Below are 25,375 nucleotides of genomic sequence, written 5' to 3'. Positions count from 1 at the left end.
GAAGAGACCTCTAATATCATCTAGTCCAATCATCAACCCATCATCTCCAAGCCCACCAAGCCATGTCCCACTGCTGTATGGTGGGTGGTGGTTGTGAGAGCACTTGTAAAGCCTTGCTATGGTGCATCTCACTTGATGCGTTTGCTTGAGCACTGAAACCAGTGCTTAATAAAGGGGAAGTTTTGTTGTCTTGTATAGGACCTCTTCTTCAACACTGACACCTTTGCACCTTCCTGTTAGGAATGCTGCTCCTGGGCTGGAGAGTTCACTTTGTGAACTTGCTGGTTTCTGTGGCTCAGTCTTGCTTTAAGTAGATCTTTGGGAACCCGGCCCTCATGAATGCCATGGGCTTCTGCCAAAGCTCAGTATGGCTCCCATGGTGCTCCTGAGGGCAGCAGGAATTGCTCCTGTGCAGGAGTTTGTGCAGCTCCTTCTTTCCAAGATGACTCCATCAGAATTGCTCTGCCTGTCATCTGTGGGCTTCTAATCAGTGCTATGAGCTGAGTGGGAGAAGTGTAATTCACCATATATTGGGAAGAATAAGCAATTATTGCTTGTCAATTAAGCCTTCAGTCAGTGCATATAAACATCTGGTGATGCAGAGCTGTCTTCATTTAAAATTAGCAAACCTTTTTGGAGAGCCTGTTAATTTCCATATGCTTACCAAATTCCTTTCCTATAAAAAGCCATATCTTGAAAAATCTGTGACTTAATCCTCTTGGTCTCTGGGGCAAGCAATATATTTTTAGTGGCTAACTAAGTGAGCATGTGGAAGCAGAGGGAGACTTGAAAGCTGCTCTGTGAAGAGCTGCGTCACTTGATCGTTTGGGCAATGGTTGCTGGCTATGATCCATTGCCAGCTGTTCCTGGCTTGGATGGGGTTGGACTCCCCCAAGGAGTGTGCTCCAACCCCATGTGCTGGGACAGGACATGGGAGAGCGTGGGGTTGGTGTTGAGGTGATGCTTCTTGATGAGCATTGCTAATAAGCTATTATAAGGCTAAGTGTAACATGCATGGCAGTTAATTTTGGCTTTAATTTTATTTAATAGTTCATAGCATTTAATCTCTGTATTTAACTAGCTTAAATAGAATGAACATCTTGTGCGCTTTTCACGTTAATTGGCAATATTTTGCTGCTGACTGCTCCCGTGCTCTTGGTCCTTCTAAATCTTTCCCTTGACCTGAATTGATGCTCTCTGAGTCTTTGCTGTGTTACAGTGGAGGCTGTTTTTATGCTATTTTTTACCATTTTAATATAGAGCATTCATAAAAGAGCAGGGAAACCTGAAAGGGACCTTGTGGATGCCTTGGTTCTACAGCCTGTCTGGGGCAATTTTGTCTCCTGGGCACACTTGAACCACCGTTTCCAAACACAGCTGCTTTGAGCAACGTGAGGCCACATACAGGATGTGATTCCAAGAGGAAAGAGAAAACTGAAGATGTTGTCCATGACCAATACATTCCATTGACCAAAAGAAGTCAAATTTATTTTGCTTTGCGGAATTGCCACTGTTTTTAGGCCAAAATGGAGTTTATCAAAGAGTGGAACAAATTTATACCACTTTGAAAGTATGTGCAATGGGTGGTTTGGGAAATGATTGGCTTTGGGGAAGATGCAAAAGTGAAAGAACTCAGCCGGAGATCAGAGCCTATTTTGGGAAGAAAATACCCTCATCCCAGCACGGCAATAATAATTCTCCATCAGCACAGCTGAGCAAGGATCATTTTTCTCCTCTCAAGTGATGATGGGTGGAACAGCACTGGAAAACCTGTGTGCTACCTGCTGTCTGATTGAATTTGAGTCAGAGAACTTCTTACCATCCACTAACCTCTTGCCTGGTGCTTGTAAAATGAATGGAGTACAGTAATTCATCCTGTGTTCCCCTTAATAGACTACATCATATTAGAGGTCTAATAGGCGCTGGGAGCTCTTCTATATAACTCATCAGCAGTGCATTTCTTCCCACCTTTCTCCAGGGTACCCTGTAAATGTGCAATATGCAGTCTGCACTTGTCGTTAAACTGGAGGTAGTCGGTATTATTTCTTCTTGTGAGATGACAGAAGTTGGGGCTGTGTAAGCTCATTTGCACCAGGCAGGGTTTAGAGGCCTGTATCTGAACTTTGTCCCGTCACCAGAGTTAATACACAGTGATAGATGCTGATAGCAGAATGATGGATTGGCTGAGGTTAATTTCTGCAGTGGTTGAAGGATACTTGTAGAGGAGTGTGTCCATCTCACAAATCAGTGTTCTGTATTTATATATAGGGAGAAATTGCTGCTGCTCAGCTTATCAGGAGAAATAGAAATGTGACTTTGTCACACAAAACCAGAGTTCTTCGTGTCTCTGTTGCTTTTCCTCGCCCACTCTTTATTCTCCTTGAGAAGCTGTGCTCATAGAAATAAGAATTCATGAAACCCCACGATGTGTTTCTTGAAGTGTGTATTACTATCCTCATTTCTGCCTCTGCCATGGGTCGGTGAGGTCCCTGCTACTTGCACTCTAGGGCAACCACAGCCATCTGGGAGCGATAATGAGAGCAACTGCAGCTTTGCAAGAGTTAACAGTGTTATTGAGTTCTGTTATAGCTGCACAATTAAGCTTGGAATAGTAAGTTATGGCTAATGTGTTTATTAGGAAATCTAGTGAACCAAAGCAAACATATCCATACCTGATCTGACAAAGTTATTTTCCACTGAAGTTAATTAAAGAAGAGAACTCCTCCTGACTTAATATTTTTTGCCTTGCATCTTAAGAGCAGGTCATTTGAAACTAATTGGGTTGTTAAGTATTCTCAACCAATTGTAATGCTGGCTGCAGGGATTTCCTGGGACATAGCTGGGCTTTGTATCTATTGAGCACCCAACTGGGCAGGGTTGCTGGGCTTCAGAAGGGCGGTGTTCTGGTGTTTGGCAGGGAGGAAGGGGCTGGCTTTGAAGCCAGGAGCTGGGGTGTCCAAAGAAGTCCTGGACTGGCTGGCCTTGGCCTGGGTGATTTTGAGACCCCCCCCCAAAATGCAGGGGGACAAACACCCCCAGGCAAATGTTTGTGGTGCTGCTCCAGTGGTGGCTGATTAGGGCTTGGAGTGAAATAGTGAAAGATTGGTGTTAGTTTTCTTGTCTCTTGAAATATATAACTGCAAATAACACTTAATCATCTATACATTTCTGAGCCTCTCTACACATGGATGGCTCCCAGTGAGCTCCTGAGATGCTGTGAGACTGGAACTTTGCAATCAAATTTTTTTTCTCTGAAGACCAGTGTGGAGGTGCTGTCAGCTCTGTCATAGTGTCCAGCCTAATATTGCAATCTCTTCAAAAGCTGTCATTGCCTCTGCCACTTGTTAAGCAGGAGTGACATTTTTTTTTAATGGTGAGAAAAGACTTCTACTTATTGAGTGTTATCTAAGATTAAAAACTTTATTTGGTTACCTTCTGAATGGTATCTTGGTATGATCTGATACATGTGTGGTAATGTGAACTGATTTGATTTTTCTCTGAAATATTCACGATGGGATATGAAAAACCAAAATATCCTCCAGAAATAAATTTATATTCTCCCCCTTATCATAAAAGATCAGATGCTTGCTGTGTTCATATATTTTAAACTTGCTAGGATTCCAATTGTAGGTGTTGCCCTTTGTAAGGAATGGCTGTTTGTTCATTATTCCTGCAATAAAAAGTGAGCTCTGGCTCATTGTCATTGATTTCTGTTCCACAGTGGCTGAACCTGTAGTCTCAGGGAAAGCAGAGCTGTGAATTGGTGCGTGCCTGAGCTGCTTTAAAGCAGCTAAATGATTACAAATTACATCATGACAGGACCTACTTCTGTTGCCTATTGGCAAGCCAATGTCCAACTGTTGATGTGGCTGCTCTTATAGGTGCCTTCCCAATGGGTTGAGCACCATTCCATCCCCAGCCTCCTCTCAGCATTCTTCACCACACCATGATCCAAGAAGGGCTGGGGTTGGGAGGACCTTAAAACTCATCCAGTCCCAGCCCCTACCATGGTTCTGGTTGCCACCCACCAGCTTGGGCTGCCCAGTCCCTTATCCAACCCAGCCTTGAGCCCTTGATCAGGGATGGAATAACTTTGGCAATCTGTTCCAGTGCCATACCACCCTCTGAGTAATGAATTTCTTCTAACATCAAATCTATATCTCTCCGCTTCTGGTTTAAATCTGTTCTCCTTTGCCCTATCAGACTGTGTGAAAAGTCAGTCCCCCTCCTGCTTTTATAAGCTTCCTTCAAGTAGTGGAAAGATGCTGCTGCCATACACCACAGAAAGTAGAAATAATCCAAATTATCATTCACATCCTTGAGTAGGTGATGTCCTAGAAAGCCTGCTTGGTGCAGAACTCTGCTCTTCAGCAATCTCCCTGATAGCTTGCGTGCTGTTGGCTTTTCTTGCAAATAGCTCCTGAACCTGAGATCAGGATGCTTTTGATTAGAGCATGCTGGGATGGAGGCAGAAAGTGCCTGTGTGATATTTCCAAAATAGGCACCTTTGCAGCACTGCTACGTTATGGTCTGGGGACAGGAAAATTATGTGCCAGCTTTCTATATTGTTTTTGCTCTGTAGTATTCAAATCACTTCCTTTTAATACTCTGGCTTGCTGTGGTTGGGGTGGAGAGCTGTACGAGGTCATGCAGCCTGATTAGATTTTTATAGTAGTCTCACATCACTTGGTGTGAGCAGCCTTCCCTGATTTTATTTCTTTAATTGCCATACATATGCATTCATGCTGGTGAACTGCCACTGCTAGTAATGGGAAAATCATGCTTTGTGGGGCAAATAGTTGGGGCAGAAAGGAGAGCTCGGGTGGGTATGTGTTTCTGAAAGCCAAGAGGAGGATGGCTTTGAGAGATCTCTGAGCACTGGTTGGCTGCATCCTGGACCATTGTCATTCCTGTAGGGTATCAGATCTTCCCGTGGCTGAGGGAACTTGTGCACTGGCATTTCTGCAGAGATTGGTGTTGGGTTTGCAGCATAGTATTGGTTAAATAGTCATAAAAAATGCAGTAAGCTCCTCCATTTGATGGCAGGAGGATGGTCCAAAGTCTTCCTTGCTGGTAGGTGTCTTTTCCCAAACTGTTCTGTATTGTGGAACGAACTACATGACTGGGGAGATTAGAAGCATGATATTTTATGATGTGAAATTCCTACAAAACATTTTAAAAACAAAGGAGATTTGCAGCACTGTCACATTCTGCTTCTAAGGGCAGGAAATTGTTGCACTCCTTGAAACAAGCTCATTCTGCGTGTAGGTTTATAAAGCATCAGAGATGTGAAAATTGAATTTAATCTACTATAAAAAAACCAAACAAGCAAAAAAACCCAACTACAACAGCAGTGACCTTAATCCTTTCATGTTTATCTAAGGTAAGAGATGGGAGGGCAAGAACAAAACATGGAGAAAACATTGTGCTGGCAACTGGTTAGTGCCAAGTAGGATGTGATTATCAGCTGGGCAGGGTCTCGTGTGTGCCACTAGTAAGGATCTGTTTGCAACCATACAAAAACTGAGTTGTCATTTTTATAAGAACAGTATTACTATTCCCAAAGTGGTGATTTCATAACCATATGTGGGAAGAAGATCCTGAATGGATCTCCTTATGGCCTCAAGTTGTCCCACGGGAGATTCAGGTTGGGTGTTTAGAAATAGTTCTTTTCTGAGAGAGTGATCAGATGCTGGAAGGGGCTGCCCAGGGAGGTGGTGGAGTCACCAACCCTGCAGGTGCTCAAGAAATGTTTAGATATTGTATTGAAGGACACAGTTTAGTGGGAAATATTGGTGATATGCTAGCAGTTTATTACCAAGTTCTTCACAGATATCCAAACAGATTAGATCTACGATATTTCCCCTGTTGAAAACCAGTTATCTTTCTAAAGAGAGATACTGGATTTGTCGGCTTCCCTTTGTAAATCGTGCTACTTTTTATACCACTTTCCATTAACCACCATATCTTTTAATTACTGTTCCCTTCATAAGTTGTTCAGGAAATCTTGCACACATTTGCAATTGAATTAATGGGCTTTTCTTAAACATTGTTTTACATTTGCTGTTCCCTAGCACCCGCTGCCATCTTTGCCTTGATAGATTTACTTTTTTAATTATCGCTATCCTCAGAAATTACCCAGTTCCCCAGACTTGACTGTGCTAAGCTCTGAGTTTTACTTCCACTTCAGATGAGGGTGATTTCCATTTCTATAAACTCATTTGTATTAGTCATCCATTTTGAATCCCAGAGCTCAAAATCCACCTCTCTGAGTACGTATTGAAGCTTCAAGCGTTCAGTTAGTTTTGGGACCATACCAAGTGATATTTTGTCCATAGAAGTTGTAGGTGCGCCATCCCTGGAGCTATTCAAGGCAGGGTTGGATGGCCCTAGGTGGTCTGGTAGTTGGCAACCTTGTCCATGGCAAGGGGATGGAGCTCAATGATCTTTAAGGCCCTTTCCAACCTAAGCCATTCTGTGATATTTATTCTTGACTCCATCCTGCTTTGTGGGAGGCCCCTGGGGTGGATGCTGCACTGAAGAGACAATGGGAGCTGGTGGGGTTGTGCAGGCAGAGCACAAGGGGAGCGAAGTGTGCAATGACTCTTCCCTGTTGAGGTTTGTCTTTATTTCCCCCTCCCCATACCCAGGAACCCAGACACCTACTTCATGTGGAGGGGAAAAAACAGCACCATGGGAATCCACCTGCCCCTTGAAAGGCAATGACTAAGATGCAGGAAATTCCCAGGGCTGCTCTGAGATTGCCATCGCTTCCTGTAGAACCATAGGGTCGTTTGAGTTGGAAGGGACCCTTAAAGGCCACCTGGTCCAACTCCCCTGCTGTGAATAGGGGCACCTACAGCTGGTCAGGTGCTCAGGCCAGGAGATCCATGTGTGCCCTGTGACCCTTCCAGTGGTTTTAGTGGATGCTTCTCAGGCTCAGTCTAGACACAGGGTTCTGTTTATTCAAAAAGCCCTGCTTTTCTTAACAGCAGTTTAAAAAATGGCCCCTGCTAATGCAGTTTGTTGCTCTCTTTATCCCCCAGCACAGTGTTGTTTAAAGAAGGAAAAAAGATTCAATTTAGTACAAGGCTGAAATCTGCCCTGAAAGAAATGCTTGCAGTTTCTTTTCGTATTTTCTTTTCCTTTCATATGAGAAAACAGGAGTATGCAGCCTGAAAGTCATTGTGTTCACAGGCTTTTATTTGTGATCAAAAGAAGTCCTTTCAGCTCCCTATCAGCTCTATATCTACACCCAATTTGCACTGATGTGACTGTGCAGGGCCCTCAGATTTGTCTTGATTGGTATTTGCAAATATTTAATTGAAGGGTTTGATGTGACTGTGTGTGCTAGGGCTTTATAGGTTAAGGGAGAGCATCAAGTCTCGTAGTGTTAATTAGAAGAGGTAAGCAAACTACAAAGGGAAATGCATACTAGCAGCCTGCTTGGGATGGGTCTGCTGTCCCAAGTGTGGTGTGGGGAACCAGAAGGTCCAAAGGGCAGAAATAACCAGGACCAGAGATATCTCTGCACTCCAAAGAATGGTAGTAAGTAGTCTGAAAAGTGTTAGCTTGAAATCGCTTGTAGTTATTTGTTAATGACAGCTTGCCTGCATGGGAAGGGTTTTCCTGTTCTAGCTGGGGGGTTGTGATGGAAGGGGCCTATTAAGTTCTATTAAAGGGCCTATAATCTATGAATAGAATATGGAAGAAAGGAGGAAGATGAGGAATGGGGGGAGGGGGGAGGAGAAGGAAAAAAGTGCTTTTTTAATTCAGCATAAAGAAATAAAGGTTAAAACCTTTGCTTGCTGAATCTGGAATGCTAAGGAAGTGGTGCACAGGGAGGTTGAGCAAACCAGTGGCCTTGATGAGATTGTTTGGACAGAGTAGCATTGAAACTGATCCCTGAGCAAAACACTGCTTAATATCTTGTAAACAAAGGCTGCTGGGAGCACAAGACTGGAGCAGCTGGGTGGGCTGCAATCCTACAGCACTCTTTTCTGGACATGGCTGCTCAGAAACACTGCTTTCTTTTTATTGCTGTAAGCACGGGGGTAATTCATCAGTGTGTTTTTCTTTTATTTTTTCTTTTTTTTTTTTTTAAACATCGCTAACCCTGCAAATTAAAAAGGGACCCATGAGTAATTAGGCTTTTCTTTTTCCTTTGTTAAGTGAATAAGTGATGGTGACAGCTGAAAAATGCACGTGTTTTTCTCTCTCCAATTCCGCAGACCTTGGAGGTCCCTGAGTGCAGGAGAAAATGTTCCGAGATGCACATTTTCTTGGGTTCCCCATGGAATATTTTTCTCTGGCTTTTCAGTGCTGTCTACACAGGTTATAAATCTAGCTCAGTAGAAGCAAGGCAATTTTTAATGGAATTTTTTTGTTAAAACTAATTAAACATCTGTCTCCCTCATCACTACAAATGGACAGAAGATTAACTACAAAATAATGGCCGGCTTGGAATTTGAGCAAGGGGTTTGGAAGACTTAATAACTTGCATCCACCTCCTGCTTTATAGGTTACTGTGTTTTCTGGGTGTTACAGGAAATTGCTGGCAGCTCAGGATTGTGCCCACTTGAGATGGCCGTAGAGCAGAGTTAATACAGGCAAGCATTCAAAGGGTGGGAGCTAATTAAGACCACCGTCTCCAGCAGTGATTTTTATTCCCTTAATCATGTCTTCATCATCTGCAGTTTGCAGGCGAGCCTTGACTTCACGCATCACGGTTCTGTCAAAAATCAAACTGTCTGTTCTGGAAATGCTGGAAGGCTCTTGACAAAATTGGAGCAGACGCCTTTACTTTGCTCTGACATTTAGTTGTAGGCAAGGCTTAATTAGGTTTTGAGAGTGATCACCCTTCCTGCAAATGGCGTTTTTGCCAATATCATGTTTTATAATTGTGGGAGATGCTCACAAAGTAGCCCTGCCAGCACCACACTCATCCCTTCCCCTGAAGTTAAGCAGCTGCAGAAGTCATTTCCCCCATGTTAAAGTTTGTGGATGAAGGCAAGCACCAGAAAGCCTCTCTCCATCTGCTGAACTTCAGATGAGTGCTGTGGGCTTGGGGCATAATTGTCATAGTGGTCTTTTCCAACCTGAATGGCTCCAAGATCATCCAGTCCAACTTCAACCCACCCCACCATGCCCACAGACCACATCCCTCAGTGCCACATCCCCACCGTTCTTGAGCAGCTCTAGGGAGGTGGTAGAGTCACCATTCCTGGGCAGCTGTGCCACTGCATCACTGGTCTTTTGGAGAAGAAATTTCTCCTTACAAGCACTCTGCTGGTTAGCAGGAACTCCTTGGGACTGCAGATAAATCTCTTCAGTCAGAGCTTCTTTTCATCTTTTATTTAGTTTTTAATTGTTAAGCACATTGATTGAACACTTCTGCTCCTACTATTCTGTCCTGGTTTCAGATATAGGAGTCCTTCAAATATTTTGGCAAGAAATCTGTGAGTACATTGTCTTGATATTCTCCCACATTTAGTATTTTGATGTAGCTCTTTTATTTCCTTCTCCTTTCTTTTTCGGCACCTCCACCTTCATTTGTTAAGGAAACAAACCTTCAAAACAAAAGAACTTCTTTGTGTTTATAATGCTGTGAATAAATGAATGTGGGCTCTGTGATTAATGTGCCTTTTCGCAGTGTATCATCGCGAGGGGACAGCAAATGCTTCGTACTCGTGTTCTGGAGGGCGTGCAGGGAGCTGGAGGCAGCATCCAGCACTGTGGGAGAAGGAAACAGAAATGAAAGGATGACGATGCTCTGAATGTAGAAGTAGTTTATTACAAGAAGTCAGAGATAAGCTTTAAATCTAATGATCCTGTGGTTTGTGCAGGGCAAAGCTAAGGAGAACTGTCTTCACAGTGACCCTGTGGTTCCGAGTCAGAAGGGTGCAGCTGCAGCTCCTGCTGCTTCCCCATCACTGCCAGCATTGGGTGGTCACACTTTGCCAGTGGGCAGAACCCCATGGCAGAGTCCATGGTGATTTCAGAACAGAAATGAGGTGGTGAATCCATGTGGAAATCATTTTCCCCCCCCCCTCCAGGTGGTAACATAGAAGCATTGGGAAGAGAAGGATGCTGTAGGGCAGGTGGAGCATCTCTTCCCATGACAGCTTAGCTTCCCCATGTACCCAGGCTGGTGTTTGCCCTCCGAAGGACTGGGCTGTGAGCAAGCACAAACAAAACAGAAAATGGCACTTCGACACTAATAGAAACCAATAGCACAGTGCCAAAACAGGGTAGATGCAAACCCTATAAAAACAAAGGTTGGAGCCAAGATCAATGTCTTTGACATTCAGCTGCTTTTAGCACAGAAATCACATAGGATATTCACTTAGCAGGAGAAAATGAGGTTAAGACTGTTAGTTGAGAGAATAATTAGGCAATCTCCAATTTTATTTATTTATTTTTCTGTGAAAGCTTTTTTCTATTGTTTTTGTCTGACTGATCAAATATTTCTGCTATGGAGCATCTTCAGGAGGGAATGGGGGACAGGCATTGGTATACTTCATATCATATCCCCTGCTTATTATCCTGAGGGATGGTGTGGCGTTGTGCTCACTTGGTGTTGTCTGTGCTGGAGATAACTGCCTTCATCTCACTGAGGTCTTTGAATCTAGCAAGGCTCGACATCTAATGCAATTTGAATAATCAACAGAAGCAGATAATGAAATGTTGGTGTCAAGAGGAAAATTCTTACAGCTTAATGTCCTAGTGCAGAGCATGGCGAGATGTACTAAGAGTTTTGTAGCCTACTAAGCTAATAATGAGGCTGGCTGAGCCATAAGCATACATATGTGCCTAGAAATTAACCTTTAAAGCTGGTGGGTTCTGTCTCAAAGTCTGGGAGTCTAGGCTGAGGGATTTTCTGTATAAAATGAGGGTTGTGGGTTCCTCACCTGATGCAGGCCAAGTGAAGCTTTGGGTTGGTTTGCTTAGGAAGGTTGGATTTGTATGTTTTCATCTGTCACTGTCTGCACCTGTGAGCATCCAGGAGGGTATACAGGAATGCATGGCAAGAGGTCCATCTCTGCCCTGATAAAATCCCTTTTATCTAACAGCACTTCACACAGCTTCAGAAAGATTATTCAGATATTCAGTTTTTAAATGATTACAGGAAACAAGAAACTTGAGCTGTGTAATAGCTCCAGTCCATTTGGGATAGATGGTATTAAAACCTAGCAATTTCTGCAATAGTGGTGTCAATAGGAAGGCCTGGGGAAAGTGAGGAGAAGGAAACACAGCTTCTTCCAAATGAGGTGCATGTGAAAGTGGACACTGTTTGGAAGAGGATGGAGGAACCTGTCTCTTTTAACTTCATGTAAATCATTGAGAACAACTGGGAAATAACATGGGGGAAAAACACTGCTGAGCAAGAACAGTCTGTCTTTTGAGCTTGGAGAAAGCATGTGTGTGTGACATAAATCCAGGCTACATTATGTGCTGGAGGCTTTGCTGAAGGTCCTGGCCCATGCTTTGCTCTGCCCCCATCCTGCTGTGGGTGTGCAACACAGAACAGGGTTTGCATTCATTGCTTGCAGTCAGGGAGCCAAATCCAGCTTGACCTGAGAGTTTTCTGGCTTTTGCAGATGTTTGCTGTCCTGATGCAAGCTCCCACATCAGTTTTACAGATGGCTTCACTTGCAGGGCAGGAGGAGGGAAAACCCCTCTGAGTGGACTGGAGGTGGGAATGAACCCATTTAATTATGCCTGTGTGCATTTCTTTAGTCCATTTGCGTTCTTACTGTGTTTAAGTTGAAGTGCAGCTGTGTTAATGAGGCCAATGTTTGCTGATTGGTGTGATAAGCACTAGTACAATCTCCAATTGTTTTTCAGTATTTTCTTTTGCTGTGCTCTTTCACTGGCAACTGATCCTTGTGTGCTGGCTATAAAAACATCCTTCTACAAAATAACATTTCATTCTGGAGGGATTTCAGACATGTTTAAGAACAGAATTCCTCCAGTGACTTCTTGCAAGCCCACACAATTTCTCCCTGCCACTTTCATCTTGAACTTTCCCTATCTTCTGCAGCTGTTTTCTCATGATTCTAAAACTCTTTCCTGTGAAAGGCTCTGATGCAACTCTCCTGCCCTGGCCAGGACAAGTTGTGCTTGAGTTGTGTGGCAGAGTGAGATGCTCCATGGCATAGAGCTACTGAGGTTGGAAAAGGCTGTTAAGGTCACCCAGTCCAACCATCAGCCCACCCATGCTCAGTGCTGTATCTACCTTTTCCTTAAACACCTCCAGGGACTCCACCACCCCTCTGGGCAGCCTGTGCCACTGCATTGCCACTCTTCTGATAAGCATTTTTTCCTAGTATCCTTTCCAGAGGAGGAGGGCAGGAGGCTTCAGGAGCCTGGAACCCAATAAGAACCATCCTGTGCCAGTGTTGTGTTTGGAACTGGGGCCCTGGGCTCCTAACTAATATAGTCTCACCCTATTTGTATAGGAGTCTGGAGTTTGGTGAGAAGTAACTCTTCTGGAAATGGGTGAGACTGCAGTAAAACCCAATGTACTCGCATTGATAAAAGCAGTAATATGTAACCCAGTTCTGGGCAGGCTCTGGGTGCCGTTCAGTCTTCTCTGGAGTCACCAGAAATGAAAGGAAGGATGGGGGAGAGAAAAACAGATGTCCCAGATACAGCATTTCTGATAAGCTGACTCCCAAAATAATCTTGCTTTGTAAAAATTGATTTTGCTCTTCTTTCTACAAAGAACAATAGCGTGAGTTCCTGCTTCCACAAATCCTCTCTGAAGGCACAGCACTACATAAATCAAGCTCTGTTTCGGAGACTTTATTTAATCTTTAATATTTAATCTAAACCATCAGTTTGGAATGACGTGTATTCACTTTCAAAGGGCGTCACTCTGTTATTTTTCCTACTGTAAAGAACAGATATTCCCCTTCAGTAGATATTTTACATCACGTGAGGGGAATGGGGAAGGCTGCAGCCTTCCTTCCCCCAACAGCAGTTTTTCCTTACGAGTTCCCTTGATCCAGGAAAAAAAAACACTTTAAGTTCCAGCAGTAAGTATTAAAATGAATGTGTTACTCTTCCACGAGTTCAGTGTGGATATAAAATCTGCCTTCACACACAGACAATCTACAGGGTTTCAATTTACAATTCATTGGGCTTCATAGAACAGCATGTAACTTTTTTCTTGTGTGTGTAGAAGCGTATTGAGGAGCATCTTCATCTGCATAAACCGGGGAATAAATGCTGGTTGAGGATTCATAGGCCTACAAAAATGTACGTTACTCTTGATTTATCTTCCTGATAAGATTTATAAAGAACAGCAATGGTCTCTGTTATGGGGAATAACTCCAGCTGGTATAAATATAGATAAAGTTGATGGCAAAAGTGGTGTTATCAGCCTGCAGAATAAAAATCAACATGAGCTAAGAGATGATGTCCAGAGTAGAGGAACGCGTTTCCTATTTGCACAGAAGGGGTGTGTGAGCTCATTTGGGTATGCAGGGGAGTTCTCATGCATGACATGAAGCAAGAGCGATGAGAATGATGTTGCTATTGCCCCACTCATTGAAATAACTGTATACACTTAAGTCTCTGCTGCTGGCTTCTACTCGTTTATTGCTAGATCATTTGACACTTTCCAGTGTGATACAGAGACTTAGAATGCATACATCTCAGGAGCCCTCTATCTAATTTCCTTGCAGATTGCAACAAAATGTAAAAGCAAAGCCTTGCGTTAGTTGTATGCCATCAAATCAGCTCTGCTGCTGTAATGTAAAAATACTCGAGAAAATGATGTATTTGCCCTGAGAAAGAAATGACTCGGGGAAGATGCTGGAATATATTATCTGATGGGGAGGCAGTGTGCAAACAGCTAGCCTGAGTGTGCTGTGTTGAGATCCAACAAAACAAAATGAAATGGGAAATTTCCATGGGAGGAGCACATTTCCAGCCCCAGCATTCCCATCTCTGGGGCTGGGAATGACCCCTGGTCTTGGTGCTGGTTTGCTGGGTGATAGTAGAGTGCAGTGAGGAAGGGGTGCGGGGATGCTCTGTGGTCCCTCCTGGCTGTTGGGGTGGGAAACAACAGCCTTGTAAAGGAGAAAACAGGAGTCTCTTGGAGGTTCTGTGAGTGGTGTGAGTTGAGTGGAGGCTCAGAGAGCTCTCTGAGTTCAGAGGTGTCACAGGGTTTGTGTGCTCAGTGACTTTATCCTGGCTCTGAGCTGGGTGTTGCTGAACACAGCAGCCCATGTGGGGCTGTGACTTCTCTGTTTCTGCACCTTCCCAGCAATGCTCACCCTGTTCAGTGCCCTACAAAGGCAGTAACACCCTTCTGTGGTGCCTAATGCCACTGAGTGAATTAGCATCTCCCTGCTCTGTCTAGGAGTAATTAATGAGAGCATTAATGAGACAGGTTCATTCTGTGATGAAATCTGCTGAAAAAGACCAACAAATGAATCTCAGTTGCCACACCTGCAATAACAAACTCAGATAAATAAAACATTCTTGGGCACCTCCGTTTTTCAGGCTGTGTGCAGTTAGCTGAACTTCAGGTTGCAGCTTTGTCTCAATATATTCAACCACTGTGGCTCCTGCAGGAAGAAGCAGTTCAGATATGATAGGAAGCATTGAGCAAAGAGTGGCTGCAGAGAGGTTTGTCATGAAGGTGGAATATCCTGTTTGTACTCTCCAACTTCTATCATTCTCCAAAAACTGCAAGTTAATGTGGTCTTAGCTGAGCTGGTGTGATAGATGGCTGCATTATAATTGAATTAGTTGGGAAGCATTGACCTTTTTGATATATAATGTCTCTGAATGTGAACAACAAATACAAACTAATGCTTTTATGAGTTTGCTGGGTGAGTTTGGTCATCAATTGACTAGTGATAAATAAGATGTTGTACGCTCCAGTCAATGGAAAACATGTTTGCAGGTCCTGTGCTTATAGCTCTGTACTCTGTGAAAGCACCCCTGCAGGTACGTATTACTCAGGTGCAGCTTTTATATTCTGAACTGTACCTGAATGTGAAGTCAAGTCCTCAGAGGACCTTATACTTTTGGGTAATGATGAGCCCAGCAGTCAGTTCTTGGTGTTAATTGTTTGTGCCTGTGCTGTGTGGTCAGATTAGCTGACAGCGACCTGATGAGATTTCTGCTGTTTCTGCAGCAACACTCCTGGTCAAAATAGTTGTAAATCGATAGCTGTTACCTCCACAAGTCATACTGAAAGGGAAGTTAGAGGGGGAGTGCCATTAGAGGAGAGAAAGCTATTTGCAAATTGTTCATGTTTGTTTGTGCTGTGTTCTTGCACCGTGGGTCCTCCCGACTTCAGAGCAAGAAAGGATCTGTGCTATTTATCTATTACTTAGTTTGGTTTTGACAGGAAAATCACTATTGCTCTAACCTGGGACACTTTATTAGTGACTACTTGGCCATGATAAATTCACATAGTGCTACCTACCACTGGAGCTAAAATAAAGTGGACAAATACCCACCACCCCAAAGGCCCCTACTTGGAGCAGGAAGATTGCTGCTGCCCCTCGTGCCTATCTGCGGATGCAGTCAATTCAAGGTGTCTTCTCTGAGTTTTCTGCACTTTCTAAGCACAGTCTGTAGGTGCTTTCTTACCCACAGGAGTTGCCAAACTCCTTTCCAGATCTGAGCCTTGCCTGATGTTGAGCAAATAGCTCCACAGTAAAAGCCACTTCTTCTGGGTACTATTGATTTACGTAAAAGCATAAACGTTGCCTTCCTCCAGTCTGTGTCTCTGTCTCTGGCCTCAGGCTCTTCCTTTTCCTCTGTGGGATCAATTACCTTCTTATCCTCTGATGCAGAGTCTGGCATGCCCTGCCAGAGTGCAGAAACAAGGGCACCTCTGCAACAGATCAGATGGATCCCACTGATGCAAGGTCTGGTCACTGTGGAGAGGCAGCAGCAGACATCTTAGGGAACATTGTAGAAATGCATTCCCAGGGGACAGTTTTCATCTAAGGGGGGATAAAAAACAAACAAACAAAACCCAAAGCATTATAGAGTGCCAAAAGTGAAGCTGGTATAAGCCATTAAAGAGCAAAACCAGAGCAATCAGCTATGGGAAGAAATTAAACTATTCTCATCGTTTCTCTCTTTAAGTATTAAAATTTCCCCATATTCTAAATAAATCCTGTAAAAACTGCCATATCAGATGTGGTTCTACACGGTCCCCTCTAATAAAGCAGTTGTAGAAGATCTAGGCTTGAGCATGTGTGTAAATCTGTCAGATACTGCAAGAGAATGTATTTGTATGGACTTGGAATAACTAATTAAATTCAGTAGAGATGTAGAAGGAAGAGATTATTTTTCTCTCTGACCTGCTCATAGTCAATGGGAGAAAAGATTAAATGCTAGGAAGGTTTCAATCTATTTATTGTGGTTAAAGAGGCTCATACAGGATGTGTCACCAGCAGTTTACTGTCTCCATAATGTAATTTAAGTTATTGTGATCCATGTGGGTCATTTGTCTTTCATCTGCCATTTTTCTCAGCATGAGGAAGCATGATTTCCTGGCTAATAGAAGAAAGTTGTTGTGATGCATCTTATTTATGCCATACGTTATTTGATGTGAATGATCCAGTGACCCACAGCAGGGCTGTTACGAGGAAAAAGAATACAAGAGGATGAGAATTCTTGGAGATGTAGCTCAAAGGAATGGGTACTAGGAGCAGTGAAAGGTACAGAGATTTGGGCCAAAACCTGTGGGATGGTTCTTCCATAAATGTCCCCTTCCAAGGAACCTGACCTTGCAACCTGTACAGCAGTTGCATTCTGTCTTCCTTTTGGTTCTACCCTCTATACTGTTTAATTTGTGAGAACCTTGGAGCATCTGGTTGATACATGAATTTTATTCTCACAGCAAAGATGGAGGAAGGAGATAGAAATTAAAGTAGATCTAAAGAAGCCTGAGGTTATGCGGAGGTGCATCCTGCCCACTGTCAGATGTGAACACAGTGATTCTAGGGCTGCTCCCAAAATAATTGCTTCCTGGAGCAAAACTCACATGGGAGATGGGAAACCAGAGCTTAAAACAGCAGGGAGACAATTGTGAGAGCTAAAGGCAAACAAATGCTACATCTGATCTGCTGGAAGGAGTCAGAATTAATCCTCTCCATTACAGTGACTGGTGTTTCCCTGAGCCCTTGGGTCCACCTTGAAAATAGGATTTTCTGTCCTTTACTTGCCAATGAAAAACAAAGGCTATTCCTTCATTTTTGAAACCTCAAGGCTGAAATTAGGGGCAAGGAGCAAGTAGGGCAGTACCCAATGTTTGTGTGAGGCAACTGGGGTTACTATGGACACAAAGCTGAGAGGACGCTGAGGGTGGACGAGGGTTTGGATGTTGATGCTGAACTTCCAAAGGTTCTCAAATCCAAGGGGAAACTGTGATAAAAGTTTCATTTTTAAACCCAAGAAGGATCAAGTACCAGACGACCCCTGAGGTCAATGATAGCCTTTTGTGGAGGCTGAGGTTTTTGTGGAAGATATTTTTAATCAAATACTGGCTGCTAAGCATGGTGATTATTGGATGAAATGCTATGGACTGTTATTCTGCAGGCTGATGAGATAATAGTCTCTGCCTGCCCTAAAATCAGGATAGGCATTTTAAGAGGCTTTCAAAAAAAGGCCATCCCAGTAAATAATTACTCAGAGTGGTAAAAGCAAAGCGCTTGTGAATTCCTTGGTGTCCATGAGAGGTTTAAGGACTGTTGTACGTTACCTTGCTGTCAGTGGGGGCAAGCTGATGCCTGATGATACATCTAGAAGACCTCCAGGTTTCAGTGGGTACTTAGTGCTCTTTTCCAACCTTAATGATTCTGAGATCACCTAGTTCAATCACGCTTGCTAACCATGTCCCTCAGTGCTACAACTCCCTATTTCTTGAAGACCTCTGGGACGGTGAACCTGCCACCTCCCTGGGCAGACTGTGCCAATGAGTTAGGGAAGCAGTGCCAGGGCTCGAGGCAAGGCTGCCTTCATCCCAGAACATTGCTGGAGGTGAAAGGTATTCCTTCAGCATTTCCCTCTTGAGGGAGGGTAATTTTTATTTTTCCTCTATAAAACCTTGACCAGTAAGACTTGGGGATGAGCCAGTAACAAACAGAGAGACAGATTGCATGGAGGATTCACCTGAACTTGCAAGAAATCAGCACGCACTTTGCACAGCTTGGAAAAACCTTCACCTCTCTGATGTGTGGTTTGGAAGGAAACAGCTTCCCCAGAGCTCATGTGGTACAAATATGTCCTCAGCTCCAACCCATGGCCGTGCACAGCCTGCTGCTAAGCTGTGGCCATGGCCATCTTGCAGAGCAGACAGGTGGTCACCTGTCACATCGGGAGGGAGCAGTGCTGAAACAGAGTGAAACCTGAGCTCAGGTGAGCATGAGCCACGCTGACTCCATCTGTGTAGCCTTCCAGCACGGTATGACGCTCCTTTCCTCCTAGGAGCTCTGTTGGAAACATAGTTCTTAATTATCTCTTCCTTTTTCTCCCTAAACCAAGTTGTATCTGTGTTTTTGTGTGTGCTCACTCAAGGAAGGGAGTCTGAGTGTGCTGCTCCTGAGAAGTGCCTGAATCTGTTGCTTGTGGTTAATGATGCATTCAGAAAAAGCTTGAACTAAAGAGTTCAGGTGAAGGCTCATTTATAACATAGCAGTCATGAATACAGAGACTTGAGTTGTTGTGGGTATGCTTCACTTGGTCACACAGGCTTAAATGTGAAGTTTCTGGTCTCAGGTGTATCAGCTTGTGACCACTTCAGTCATCTGTGTTTTTGTACATGGTCTTAAAGGTTTGTTTTATGAATGCTTGAACATACATTATTAGGCTGCTCTGGGGGCTTGTTTCTGATGGGCACTTACACCAGCACAGGTAGTTGTTCCAATCCCCCTGGAAAGGAATTCTTCAAAACAGAAGGAACCATAGAATCATTAGGGTTGGAAAAGACTACTAAACTCACATAGTCCAACCAGCAGCTCACTCCCATCGTGCCCACAAACCATGACCCTCAGTGCCACAACTCCACAGTTCTTCAGAGCCTTCAGGAGTGGTGACTCCACCACCTCCTTGGGCAGCTCATTCCAGTGCAATGCCATTCTTTCTGAGAAGAGATTTTTCCTGATATCCATCCTGAAATTCATTTTAAAATTTAAGTCAATGCTCACAGAATTGTTTTGTTATCCATTGTGCTTCAGATTTTCCATTCTTTTTGTTTGTAAGTATTTTAGGGGTAAAACTCGCTTCTGTCTAGGATTGGTGTCAAGTGTTCTGCTTTGAACACTTGGCATAATCTCCAGTCAGTACATCTGGTATGGGTGGATGCTGCTCAACAGACTGTTTTTTGTTGTTGCTATATTTAAAGTGATCCTGTGCCGAAACCTGTTTAGCTGAACACGATGTTTGCCCATTATCAATCACGCACTGCATGCTGGCCACAGAAGCCAACTTAAGCAATATTGGTACCCTACTGAGATATCTGAGGGAGTGCAAACGTGGAGTGCTCGATAAAAATAGCAAACTGCAGGCTGCTTATTGCTAAGTGCTATTTAACAAAGCAGGAAGTTTAGGAATTTGTCTTAACCTCTGAGAGACACAAATGTTCCGCCCGGACTCTGATAGGGAGGAAAGCAGCCAGGTCAGGGCCAAGGCAAAATGAAATTTATTATGTCGAAATCACAGAATTATCTTTTAACTCTCAAAAAGAGATTCATCAGGAAATGATTTAGGGGTTCCTGAGATCTCCTGAAACATGAGGAGGGCAGATATGTGCAGCCTTGGCTTGAGGGGATGTCACCATCCCTAAACCTGGGAGGAGAGGCTGAACGGGGAGGATGAGAGTCTGGGGGGAAGGTAGAGGCTGTGAAGGAGTTAGACAAGAAAAATGTGCCAGCAACTGAAGGAAAGAGATGAAAGGGAAAAGGAATGTGGAAAAGAAAGTGCAGACGTCAAGGAAAGGTGGGGAGGGGAAACAGTGATGATGGTGCTAAAATTGGAATGGGGACAGGGAGAGCTGCTATGATGCTCACCCCTGGGATGAGATCCCCACTGAAGCTGCTGCCTAATCTGGCTGGGGTTAGAGGGGTGAGGACTGGGGCCTTTGGTGTCCAGATGGGAAAGTGGGGGATGCAGTTCCCTGCAGCATCCTGGGCTGTTTGGGAGTTCCCTGTTGGGGGGCATCTCTGCTGCACGTTTCAACCCTCTTCTCTTCAGAACTGCCTTCAGTTCAGGACACACCACTGTGTCTGGGTGAAACCAGCTGCAGTATTTCACTGTTTCAAATAAGTTTTTGCAGGTAACCCCTAATATCTGCTACTGGTCACAGATAGCTAGTGAAAGCCTTGCTATCAATTATACATAACTTCTGTGTGCTGAGGGAGAAGTGAGGGAACAACAGGAAGAGCTCAAACTGTGCTCCGGCTGCAGCCTGGGTTTGCTTCTGCCTTCTTAGTATTTGCAGTTCTGAAGGACATGGAGAGCTTTGCGGTGAATTCTGGTGACCTGAAGGCATGCTCTACAAGATGTGGTACAGGGCTGAAGTCATCCAAGCATGCAATTTACAACTAAGTGCCTACTTAGAGCAGAGAACTCTCGGAGAGAATCATGGAAAAGGGGGCTCAAGGACACTGCCTCTTTCGTTTCTGTGAAGTGGTGGGTAAGAATAAATTCAGTACAAACTCTTCCCATTTGCCAATATCCATGTTTACCTTTTCTTCTTTTATTAGTTGTTGCATGGATGTGTCTTTATATCGGAGAGGGAGGGAGAATCACAAATATGGGAAAGACCCCTAAAGGTCATCATCCCATCACCACCATACTGCTGAACCATGTCACTCAGTGTGATGTTTACCCTTTTCTTCAATGTATTATATTTATGTGTATGTATGTATATATATATATATGTACACTGAATCATAAGCAATTTTTTTCAAAGTCAGTGGAAGGACTTTGCATATCAGTGGGTTTCAGACAAAAACCCACTCCAGACCCCCTGTTTTTTCCAGAAAAGCAGAGTTATCTGTACCCAAGTTTGTCACAGTAAGTAAGAGGCAGATGTCCAGGGCATGCAGTCCTTTGGATTCATTTAGGAGAGAAAACGTGACGTTTCACCTCCTGAAGATATGAGATGAAATATGAGGCTTTATCCACCTAGCAACACCTCTATTAAAAACTCTCTGCAGTATTTCCTGGGTGGCACAGCAAATTGACCATCAGCAATGGAATGATGCCCTGATGCTGGATGAGCTCTGGCAAGTGAGAGTGCCTCGGTGTTGCACGTGTATCACGCAACAGCCGAGGTGCTGATTGCCCTGTGCCGCCATTCCCTGTGCCAGTGACCCCATCCCAACCGGGGCCACCGTCCCTCTGTGAGACGAGGTTGGGTACCGGGGCCCCCAACCCCCGTGCGATGTGGTTCGGTACCACGGACAGCACCACGAGGCAGTGGTGGCCTCAGCCCGGCGGGCACAAAGGCGTGGATGCTGGGGGGAGCGAGGTACCCCGCATCGAGCCACAAGTGGGAAGATACCCCACCACACCTGCACCCCTTTGTACCAAGACACTCAATGCATGGATTTGGGGTGCGGGAAGGACATAATGGGGCTGAAAGCTGGACGCTGGGAGGCTGCGAAATCCACCGTGTGAGAAGGATTTTATAAAGCCCAAAAGATGCAGCATCTCTGATCGGGCGCCGAGCTCCGGTGCCGCAGCGCTGGCTCCCGCCGGGCCGAACCCCCTCCTGCAGCTGCGGGCTCGGGAGGCGGCGCGGGGAGGCTCGGCTTGTGCAGCCCCCTCCCTCCTCCTGTCCCTCCTCCTCCTTCTCCCGTGCCAACCTGCTACCGCCTTTGTCAGCGCAGCCCGGCGCTATGGCATCCTGCTGGGGCTTCGGGCTCTTCCTCCTTCTCCTCTTCCTCCTCCTCCCGGCTGGGAAGCGGCTGCTGCAGAGGAAGGGGCAGCCCTGACGGCTGCGCTTCCCTGGCAAGAGGCAGGCGGAGCCCCAGGTGAGCATCAGGGGGGACATGCGGGATGGGGTGTAGGGGACAAGTGGTCCCCATCTGTCGGGAGAATGCAGAGATTAGAGGGGGGGAGGTGACCTCAGCACCGGTACCCCTACAGGTTGGAGATATGGGGTGCAGAATGGAAGCCCCCGGTGTGTCACCTCTTTGTTGGGCTTCCCTGGAAAGGGGAGACTCAAAAATCTTGAAACTCCATGACTTTGGCGTGGAGCACAGTTCCACACAGATTGTTTTGTCTCTAGAGGTGACCAATACTGTGAGCTCCAACCTGGGCCCCCAAACCCCTGTTGGAGATTCTGCACCCCCTGGGTTGAGGAGCCCATCTGAATGAAGTCAGGTCTAGTGTGGTTGTAGGTTTGCCATGCAGAAATGCAGGTAGAGCACAGATGGAATGAATGGCTCATGTTTGAATTGATCGGTATGTGTCTGGCAGCGTTTGCAGTGGTGTTTGTTTCACTGTGCAGAAATTTTTGGGGAAAAAATTTAATTTGGGTTTGCTCTGATATAATGCATTGGCAGGACAGTGATTGTGTGTGCTTGTTGGACAATAGTTGGCAAAGAATAACTAGGAGCATATGATGCAGTAATAATTCAAGTAATTTATTGCACGGTTTTAGACTGATTGTTTGCACTTTGCCAGACCATACAGAAATTTTAACCTGTGTTACATAACCAAACAATACAAATAATAAGCCTGATGTTATTGTGTGAGAAAAACCTATGGCAAACCCTGCTGTGGGGACACGCTGTCTTTACCCACAAGTTCCCCATCAGCTGGTGCCCTGGAAGTCTTTGAAGGCTGCTGGATTTTATCGGGGAGCTGAAGTGCAGAGTCTCTTTACAGCATGGTCTCTGCTGGGAGCTGTGTTAGCACAATGTGCTTTCATAGGGCTTGCTCAAACAGTGCCAGAAAACAGCAACTTTTCCCATTGTCAGCCCACCCCAGGTGAACCTGGATGGGGTCATTGGCAATGCCCATGAGAATGCTAAGTGTGTTTTGTTCCTGTGCAGAACAGTGCCAGTGAACGAGCCTCTCCGGGATGCCTGTCTGCAGCCATTCCTTCCCTCTGGCTCCAGAGGGGTGAATTAAAACCCCAGCAAAGCAGCACGGCACAGAGCCAGCACAGCTCCTCCACCCTGGGGGTATGGTCTCTCCAACACTGCGTGAGCCAGAGCTGCTTGAGAGGGCTTTTCCATTCCTATTGCACGGACAGGGCTCTGAAGTGCACTTTTGAGTTTTCTTTTTAAGGAGCAGGAGGCAGGGTGAGGAATAAGGCATGTGGGAAGGGACTTTTCTTCCATCGGGTGGAAAGAAAACAGAGCTCAGGGTGCTCGTCCATCAGCATTTCTTAATGTGTGGGCAGTGAGATGTATTTGTGAGTGTGAGAGAAAACAAAAACAGAGCCCCATCTCCATGCATTCTGTGTTTCATGCAGTGCGCCCTGCCTGCCTTGTTTTATTGTATCTGGCGCAGAGAAGACAGGCTGCAAGATTTATGAGCTGAAGCTAATAGTAAAACAGCATATTACAGCCTCTGTATTAATGTTCTTCCACACTGAAGGAGCTCTCTCTTCCTGGGGGAATTGATGTGAGGATTTCATCTATTTGTGGTTGAGGTGATAGTGCTATAGGGTGGCCCGGTAGTCAACAACAGCGGTAGAACAAAAGCAAACCAAAGGGAGAGGGAAATGATGACTCTGGTAACCACATCCATGTGTGAGTGCTGGGAAACAGGGAGAGCAAATGTCAGAGGCACTGAGAGCAGGGAAGGAAATGAGGGAGAGCATCACGGAAGGGGATAACACAAACGGACTGCCAGCAGCTCCTATCTGGGCTTGTGCAAGACACCTTTCTACTGCCAGAGGTGGGACTTGGAGTTCCATGCTGGGATTGGTGTGCCCCAAAGCAGTGGGGCAGAGTTTGGGCTGAAGCTGTCATGCCCCAACACTGGGTTGAGTCACCAAAAAGGAGAACAGCACATTGTCCTTGTGATGGAGGCTGCCGTACTCTTGGTCTGTGCCCCCAGAGGCTGCGTGCAGCTTTGTGGTAAGATGAGAGTTCCGCTTGCTGCTCTTGGTGCAGGGCAAGAAGGCATTGATTTGTGGTGAGCCTGGAGCTCATCTGTGCACAGTCAGAGCCAGAGCCCATGCAATATGATGCTGCACAGTCCATGCTGTGATATAATTGTGCTATTAGGGCTGCAGATGTCGGGGCTGAGGAAGCTAAGTCCAAGTAACTTTCCTGGAGTTAATAGAAGAAAATCATTAAGGATGAAGTGTTAAGTGGCTCACTTGATCAGAGGCTGTCTTGCTGAGGATAAATAAGCTGGATCCTGTCCCTGTGTCCGGTTAGCTTTGTGTCTCTGGAGGATAAAGTTGGTCTGGGGGGGGCTGAATATGAAGACAGGGCAGGAGGACTTGGATGGAATTGAGGCCATGTGAGCACCCCCCTGTGCTGATATGCTTGCTGTGGGTGCTTTCATTCTCTTTGCTGCCTTTGACTGGTTCATGACTCTGTGCCCTCTCTGAAAGTTCTTCCTGTTCTTATTTTGGAGCTCTGCATTTACGTGCCATGTCCAGGTCTATTCTGGTCCTGCTTTGAGACGTGATGAATGAACATGGCCCCAGTGCTGGGGATGTGGCAGCTCCTACGATGACTTGCCAGGAGGCTGCTGCCTCTGTCACAGGCATAACAAGAGACAGGAGACCATAGTGCCACTAAAAGCCTGGGCACCAGGTTTGCCTGGAAACAAGATTTGGAGGCTATCATATATAGTCCCTCTGGGGCATTGCATCTTATTTTATTCTCGCAGCATGAATCTGTTGTGTGTTCCACTGGCAGAGTTTCTGATGCTCTGACACAGGAGTGCTCCCACTTCCATGCCCAATCTGAAGCCCAATGAACCTTTTACACCTGACCATGTCCCCACTGGAGAGGTGCTTGTGAACAGCCAAGGAGTGAAGGGGTAATGATTCCAGCTCCCAGCTACTTGCTTCTCCTCATGGCCTGTGTCTAATTTTGCAACCTGCCTTTTCCATTCCCAACTCCCAGAGCTCAGCCTCAGTTGTGCAAATTGGGCAAATACCCACCTCTATAGGGTCAGTTCTCTCAGCGATCCTTGTTTCAAATCCTCTGTCACCTCCTTGTTCCCATGCTGCCCTATTAGCTGACTTACCAGCACCTTGCTGGTGCTGGTCCAGCTAAGCAATATGAGACCTGGAATTATGTAGGGCTTCCTCTGAACCCTACTGAAATGTCAACACTCAGCACTTTGAAAAGCAGGCTGCATCTGAATTGTAGGACAAGGGATAATGGCTTTAAATTGCCATTAAGTTGCCAGCGGA

At 45.2% G+C, this 25,375-nt stretch overlaps 1 protein-coding gene across 3 annotated transcripts in view; it reads left to right on the top strand.

The window, feature by feature from the left end:
- Nucleotides 1-25,375, top strand: part of MINAR1 (membrane integral NOTCH2 associated receptor 1) — a 50,369-nt gene that overhangs the window by 12,425 nt on the left and 12,569 nt on the right. Inside the window, exon 1 of one of the 3 annotated variants that reach the window (XM_031587722.2) lies at nt 21,833-22,016. The exons of the other annotated variants lie outside the window; for them this stretch is intronic. The gene's annotated coding sequence lies outside the window, so the exon portion shown is untranslated. Of the gene's footprint in view, nt 1-21,832; nt 22,017-25,375 lie in introns of those variants that run through there. 3 annotated transcript variants of the gene reach the window in all.

Source organism: Phasianus colchicus, chromosome 12 (assembly GCF_987193195.1).
Source record: "Phasianus colchicus chromosome 12, bPhaCol1.hap1.1, whole genome shotgun sequence".
In the NCBI taxonomy this organism is placed as follows: domain Eukaryota; kingdom Metazoa; phylum Chordata; class Aves; order Galliformes; family Phasianidae; genus Phasianus; species Phasianus colchicus.
Note: the sequence above shows the minus strand (reverse complement) of the source record. Positions and strands in the feature narration are given on the sequence as shown.